Source organism: Palaemon carinicauda, unplaced genomic scaffold (genome assembly GCF_036898095.1).
Source record: "Palaemon carinicauda isolate YSFRI2023 unplaced genomic scaffold, ASM3689809v2 scaffold842, whole genome shotgun sequence".
Lineage (NCBI taxonomy): Eukaryota > Metazoa > Arthropoda > Malacostraca > Decapoda > Palaemonidae > Palaemon > Palaemon carinicauda.
In genome coordinates, this window is record NW_027172141.1 from 75,275 (window position 1) to 83,012 (window position 7,738).

At 39.1% G+C, this 7,738-nt stretch overlaps 1 long non-coding RNA gene across 1 annotated transcript; it reads left to right on the forward strand.

Moving 5' to 3' along the window:
• Nucleotides 1-3,767: 3,767 nt before the first annotated feature.
• LOC137637552 (uncharacterized) lies at nucleotides 3,768-4,513 on the forward strand. Its single transcript, XR_011043701.1, has 2 exons — nucleotides 3,768-3,964; nucleotides 4,091-4,513. It is a non-coding gene; the product is annotated as an uncharacterized lncRNA (long non-coding RNA).
• The last annotated feature ends 3,225 nt before the right edge of the window (nucleotides 4,514-7,738 follow it).

Here is a 7,738-nt window from a genome sequence, read left to right on the forward strand (position 1 = left end):
TTTTGAATCTTTGGCAGGTGTGTACTGAATATCACCCTTGGATCTCTCTCTCTCTCTCTCTCTCTCTCTCTCTCTCTCTCTCTCTTTCATATGGTTACTGAAAATATTTTAACTTGACTGTGTTTAGCAAAGTTCTTTGTTGATTAACTTTATAAAAAATTTGGAATCTGGCAGGTGTGTGTTGAATGTCACCCTTGGCGCTCTCTCTCTCTCTCTCTCTCTCTCTCTCTCTCTCTCTCTCTCTCTCTCTCTCTTTCTCTCTCTCTCTCTCTTTCTCTCTCTCTGGGAATCCTGTCTTCACAATGGTGGTTTGTGCCTTGTCATTTATCATCTCGATTTTGTATCGTGATATTTATCAAGATGGCCACTTGTTATTGGCAATCGTTGTTACGCCTACCATACTCCTGCATTGTTTCAATGTGAACTCTTGTAATTATCATGGGATTACTGTTAGCTCAAAGTGAATGCCTTCACTACCTGGCATTCAAAGCCTTTTGGTATTAGCGCCTTATACAATGTATATTTTTCCTAAGCAATGTTAATCGAGTTAACTATATTCTTTGACTCTCCTCTCTGGATGACCCTGTGTCTCTCCATCCTTACGTTCGGTTTATAAAATTCCGCTCAGTCTTCGATTCCGGTACCTTAAAGAACACAATTTTAATGCTGGTAGACTTTTGGTTGGTAATTATATGCGAATTTTGTTCCTCTAATGTTGTTGGGATTCGAAACAATTGTTTATTCATTACTGTTTTATTAGAATTATATAGGCGTTGGGCAATTTGAATTAATAACTCCTAATGTCAGTCAATCAGGATTGGCAAGGCTAAATAATTCTGTTGATTTTGAGGGCAGGGTAATTCGATGTTGATTTTAAAGGCTGTGGTAATTTTATATTTTTTTTTAGGGCAGGGTTATTATTATGATTTTGACAGTAGGGTCATTATAGGTTATGATTTTATATGGGGATAGGAACGTACTGTCTCTTCAAACTGCTTAGCTTTTTGTAGTATGTCTGAAAAGTTGCCTCTGGAGTTTTTGAAATTACGAATGCAGGATTCTATTGTGAATTTATAAGGCTTGACCTTGTTACCTGACTCGTTAGTAGTGCTTGATCTCTCTCTCTCTCTCTCTCTCTCTCTCTCTCTCTCTCTCTCTCTCTCTCCCAATTCAAATGTTTTCTTTTAACTTTTTCATTTCAAATTGAAGTTTTAACGACTTTATCCCTCTTATTAAAAATAGCTTTCTTATCCCCTTAAGGCTTTTTGGTTAAGTAGCAATTTGAAAACTTTACAATTCTTTCACTCAAAAAGCACCGTGTTTTGCCTTGTTTGTCTGTAGCTCTATTCATGTCCAAAATTTGGTTCTCGCTTGTTATTCATGTCCAATTATAAGGTCCGAGTCTCTATTCATGTACAGTTACAAGTTACCCCTCTCAATTTATGTCCATTTTTTTTGCTCCCCTCTTTATTCATGTCCAATTTTTTGTTGTCCTGAATATTCATGTCCAATTTTTGTTCCCCTTGAATATTCATGTCCAATATTTGTTCTCCCAGACTGTACATGTCCAATTTTTTGTTCCCCATGTATATTCATGTCCAATATTTGTTCTCCCAGAATGTTCATGACCAATATTTGTTCTCCCAGAATGTTCGTGTCCAATATTTGTTCTCCCAGAATGTTCGTGTCCAATTTTTGTTCCCCATGTATATTCATGTCCAATATTTGTTCTCCCAGAATGTTCATGACCAATATTTGTTCTCCCAGAATGTTCGTGTCCAATATTTGTTCTCCCAGAATGTACGTGTCCAATTTTTGTTCCCCATGTATATTCATGTCCAATATTTGTTCTCCCAGAATGTTCATGTCCAATTTTTTTTCCCCAAGTACAGTATATTCATACCTAATGTTCTATTCCCTCTCTCTAATCATGTCCAATTTTTTGTTCTTTTTCTATTCATGTCCAATTTTTGTTCCCTTTCTATTCATGTCCAATTTTTTGTTCCTTTTCTATTCATGTCCAATTTTTGTTCCCTTTCATTCATGTCCAATTTTTGTTCATGTCCAATGTTTATTTCACCTCTATATTCCTGTCCATATTTTGTTCTCTCCTCTCTACACTCTTCTATGTCCCTTATCTAAATTCATTTCCTTAATGCCAGGATTTTTTTTCTTTAATTTAAGTCAAAATTTTAAAGGTTGATATTCCATTGATTCACATTTTTCATATGTTTTGATTGTTGGTTTTATATGGGTTAATTTGTCCCTTATTCAATTTCAACGATAATACCATTATTTCTTTTTCATAATTGTTTTTATATATAGTTTTAGGAAATAGTTGTTTTGACTCAAAGCTCTCAGAACTTGACATACGGATCAGGGTTTATTTTAGGGAAATAATTGACTCAAAGCTCTCAGAACTTGACATACGGATCAGGGTTTATTTTAGGGAAATAATTGACTCGAAGCTCCTCAGAATTTGACATACCTATCAGGGTTAATTTTATGGAAATAATTGATTCAAAGCTCTCAGAATTTGACATACCAATCAGGGTTAATTTTATGGAAATAATGGACTCAAAGCTCTCAGAATTTGACATACCAATCAGGGTTAATTTTATGGAAATAATGGACTCAAAGCTCTCAGAACTTGACATACGGATCAGGGTTTATTTTAGGGAAATAATTGACTCGAAGCTCTCAGAATTTGACATACCTATCAGGGTTAATTTTATGGAAATAATTGATTCAAAGCTCTCAGAATTTGACATACCAATCAGGGTTAATTTTATGGAAATAATGGACTCAAAGCTTTCAGAATTTGACATACCAATCAGGGTTAATTTTATGGAAATAATGGACTCAAAGCTCTCAGAATTTGACATACTGATCAGGGGTTAATTTTATGGAAATAATGGACCTCAAAGTTCTCAGAATTTGACATACTGATCAGGGTTAATTTTATGGAAATAATTGACTCAAAGCTCTCAGAATTTGACATACCAATCAGGGTTAATTTTATGGAAATAATTGACTCAAAGCTCTCAGAATTTGACATACCAATCAGGGTTAATTTTATGGAAATAATTGACTCAAAGCTCTCAGAATTTGACATACCAATCAGGGTTAATTTTATGGAAATAATGGACTCAAAGCTCTCAGAATTTGCTTTACTAATCAGGGTTTATTTTAGTGAAATAATTGAATCGTAACTCAGAAGTTACCTAACTGATCATGGTATATTGTCTGAGAGTTAGCGTTAAAATTTTTGCTTAGTTTTATTTCGTATGCATTGTATAAGTAAATAATTATAGTCATGAAAAGGAAAATGAAGACTTGATTGGTTAGTACCAAAGTCCAATTGAGTTACATGGACGGACTTGAGTCGTCGATATCACCAATTTGGACTTGAGTGTGAAACTCCTATCAAAGTCTTTCATTTCAAATTTCGTAGTTATGGTCATGACGTGTCCAGTGAATTGAACGGAGAAAGAAGGGGATATTTTGTCTTAGTCTCTAGTAAAAATTTCATCAGTCAGGAATTCTTTAATGTAAAACATGTTACACATGAAATATACGACAATACTAATTCAGATTTTATCATTCACAGGAATGGGCTTCGATAGCAGTGTGCGTGCCAGTCATGGCGAGCCATCAAGAGGAGGAGAGTGGCAGTCCTGAGAGCCATCAAGAGGAGAGAGTGGCAGTCCTGCGAGCCATCAAGAGGAAAGAGTGGCAGTCCTGAGAGCCATCAAGATGGAGAGAGTGGCAGTCCTGCGAGCCATCAAGAGGAGAGAGTGGCAGTCCTGCGAGCCATCAAGAGGAGAGAGTGGCAGTCCTGCGAGCCATCAAGAGGAGAGAGTGGCAGTCCTGCGAGCCATCAAGAGGAGAGAGTGGCAGTCCTGCGAGCCATCAAGAGGAGAGAGTGGCAGTCCTGCGAGCCATCAAGAGGAGAGAGTGGCAGGTCCTGCGAGCCATCAAGAGGAGAGAGTGGCAGTCCTGCGAGCCATCAAGAGGAGAGAGTGGCAGTCGTGTGAGTCATCAAGAGGAGAGCGCCAGTTTCTGTGAGCCATCAAGAGGAGAGCGCCAGTCCTGCGAGCCATCAAGAGGAGAGCGCCAGTCCTGCGAGCCATCAAGAGGAGAGCGCCAGTCCTGCGAGCCATCAAGAGGAGAGCGCCAGTCCTGCGAGCCATCAAGAGGAGAGCGCCAGTCCTGCGAGCCATCAAGAGGAGAGCGCCAGTCCTGCGAGCCATCAAGAGGAGAGCGCCAGTCCTGCGAGCCATCAAGAGGAGAGAGTGGCAGTCCTGCGAGCCCACAAGAGGAGAGAGTGGCAGTCCTGTGAGCCCACAAGAGGAGAGAGTGGCAGTCCTGTGAGCCCACAAGAGGAGAGAGTGGCAGTCCTGTGAGCCCACAAGAGGAGAGCGCCAGTCCTGTGAGCCCACAAGAGGAGAGAGTGGCAGTCCTTTGAGGCATCAAGAGGATAGAGTGGCAGTCCTGTGAGCCATCAAGAGGAGAGAGTGGCAGTCCTGTGAGCCATCAAGAGGAGAGAGTGGCAGTCCTGTCAGCCATCAAGAGGAGAGAGTGGCAGTCCTGTGAGCCATCAAGAGGAGGAGAGTGGCAGTCGTGTGAGCCATCAAGAGGAGAGAGTGGCAGTCGGTGTGAGTCATCAAGAGGAGAGCGCCAGTTCTGTGAGCCATCAAGAGGAGAGAGTGGCAGTCCTGTGAGCCCACAAGAGGAGAGCGCCAGTCCCTGTGAGCCCACAAGAGGAGAGCGCCAGTCCTGTGAGCCCACAAGAGGAGAGCGCCAGTCCTGTGAGCCCACAAGAGGAGGAGCGCCAGTTCTGTGAGCCATCAAGAGGAGAGAGTGGCAGTCCTGTGAGCCATCAAGAGGAGAGAGTGGCAGTCCTGTGAGCCATCAAGAGGAGAGAGTGGCAGTCCTGTGAGCCATCAAGAGGAGCGCCGCACCCCCCCCCCCATATAAAAAAAAGTCAGCTGGTAATCCAGGCTTATATAACGCAGTTTCTGGACACTCTTCGTAAACGTTTTTTATTCAAGAAATTATGAATTTTAATTTTTTTTTTTTTTTTTTTTTTTTTGGTGCTTAGGCAGTTGTTTTCTGGCAGTTTAGTTTTCCATTTTTTTTTTTTGGTGCTTAGGCAGTTGTTTTCTGGCAGTTTAGTTTTCCATTATGTATAAAATGGCCTGTCAACTTTTGTGTATTTCATTGTTCAAGTCCTGCTTTTAGGTCATATTTTTTTTGCTTGTCAACTTTGTATTTCCGTGTTTTGAATGTTGCCTTGAATAATTTTTTGCTCTAAATCTTTTTAGATTTATTCAATTTTTTGCCATACAATTTTTTGCCATACAATTTTTTGCCATACAATTTTTTGCTCATTTTTGGCTGTATTCATTGTTCCTGTCAACTCTGTATTCCCATGTTCAAGTTTTTTTTTTCAACGTGAAAAATAAAAGAAAAATTTATTTTTCAAACTTTCATTTCAAAACCACAAAATACCAAAAAAAAAAGGGTGTATTCAAAGAATAAAAGTATTGATTCACAGGTTTATTTTATTTTAAGGTTTTCTCAAAGATACAGCATAGAATGGTGTTTAAGAGTTCAAATGAGTTGGCAATTTGGCCTCAGCATAGAATGGTGTTTAAGAGTTCAATGAGTGGCAATTTTGGCCTCTTGAGTTGCCTTTAGCTATTTTGTAAATGAATTTTAAAGATAGGTTTTGCAGACCTTTATAGTACCAGGGAAGAATGAGCGACCAGGGTCCCCTTCACTGGTGTGGTCTGGAACTGGTTCCAGATTCTTCCGGTACCGGCCGGAGGAGGGGGCAATGCGGTGTTACCCTTCCAGGTATACCCCGGTCTGCTGCTGGAAGCACCAAGATTCCAACCATTTCTGGAAAGTTTATACATATACTTGAGACATAGAAAATGGAAATCTGCTATATGCCAATTCGACTGGAAACTTATACGTATGCATAGAATGTGAGGAAGAAATGGGGGGAACATAGAAAATGGCAATTAGCCAAATGGAATGGAAAAGTTATACATTCATATACTTGAAGCATATAAAATGAGGTTCATAATTATTAGCCAAATGAAACTGATAAATTACTTATTGCTAGACAAATCCTGATATGGACACGAAATTTTAATTCTATAATTGTTTGGCAAAGTAAAAAATTCATTGTGCAGTATAAGAATAAAATATAAAACATGACAAAATTCATAAATAAAAAATATTGAGATTAAATTTACACTTATTAGAGAGTAAAGAAAGATAATTGTTTATGCTTTAAAAATAACGAAAAATGAATGTGGTGAATAGAATGTATAGAAAAATCCATGATTCATGTGAAAAAAGTTTATGGTGTGACTGAACGACGATGTGCAAAATATGGTTCTGGAAATAGTAACAATTTTACTGCATTTGGAATGGAATATAAATTGCCAATTAAAAAATTCTATATGATTGTTAAACTACAGTCTATAATGGAAAAAGTAAGGTCTTTTATAGTATCACAAGTGAGATACAGTATATGTATTTATGTGGTTTAGTGTACAATACTGACTGGGGGAAATACTGATATTTAGTAATCGTATTTTCAAACAAATATATTTGGGTCCCTATATCCTAAAAACAATATAATGGAAGCAGTCTTTATCATTAACTACTAGAACCCTACTCTGAGAAGACACGAGGAACAGAACCCTATTATTATTATTATTATTATTATTATTATTATCATCATCATTACTTGCTAAGCTACAACCTTAGCAGGATGCCATAAGCCCAAGGGCTCCAGCACAGAAAATAGCCCAGTGAGGAAAGGAAACAAAAAAAAATATCTTAAGAACAGTTACATTAAAATAAATAACATTAAAACAAATATCTCGTAAAAACTATAGGAAAAACTTTAACAAAGCAAGAGGAAGAGAAATGAGACACAACGAGGCAGAGAAAGAGAGAGATTCCTAGAAATCTCGAGAGAGATTCCTAGAAATCTCGAGAGAGAGAGAGATTCCTAGAAATCTCGAGAGAAAGAGAGAGAGAGAAAGAGAGAGAGAGAGAGAGAGAGAGAGAGAGAGAGAGAGAGAGAGAGAGAGAGAGAGAGAGATTTCCTCGATATTGAGAGAGAGAGAGAGAGAGAGAGAGAGAGAGAGAGAGAGATATTCCTCGATATTGAGAGAGAGAGAGAGAGAGAGAGAGAGAGAGAGAGAGAGAGAGAGAGAGAGAGAGATATTCCTCGATATTGAGAGAGAGAGAGAGAGAGAGAGATGAGAGAGAGAGAGAGAGAGAGGAGAGAGAGAGAGGAGAGAGAGAATATTCCTCGATATTGAGAGAGAGAGAGAGAGAGAGAGAGAGAGAGAGAGAGAGAGAGAGAGAGAGAGAGAGAGAGAGATATTCCTCGATATTGAGAGAGAGAGAGAGAGAGAGAGAGAGAGAGAGAGAGAGAGAGAGAGAGAGAGAGAGAGAGAGAGAGATATTCCTCGATATTGAGAGAGAGAGAGAGAGAGAGAGAGAGAGAGAGAGAGAGAGAGAGAGAGAGAGAGAGAGAGATATTCCTCGATATTGAGAGAGAAGAGAGAGAGAGAGAGAGAGAGAGAGATATTCCTCGATATTGAGAGAGAGAGAGAGAGAGGAGAGAGAGAGAGGAGAGATATACCTCGATATTGAGAGAGGAGAGAGAGAGAGAGAGAGAGAGAGAGAGTTATTCCTCGAATTG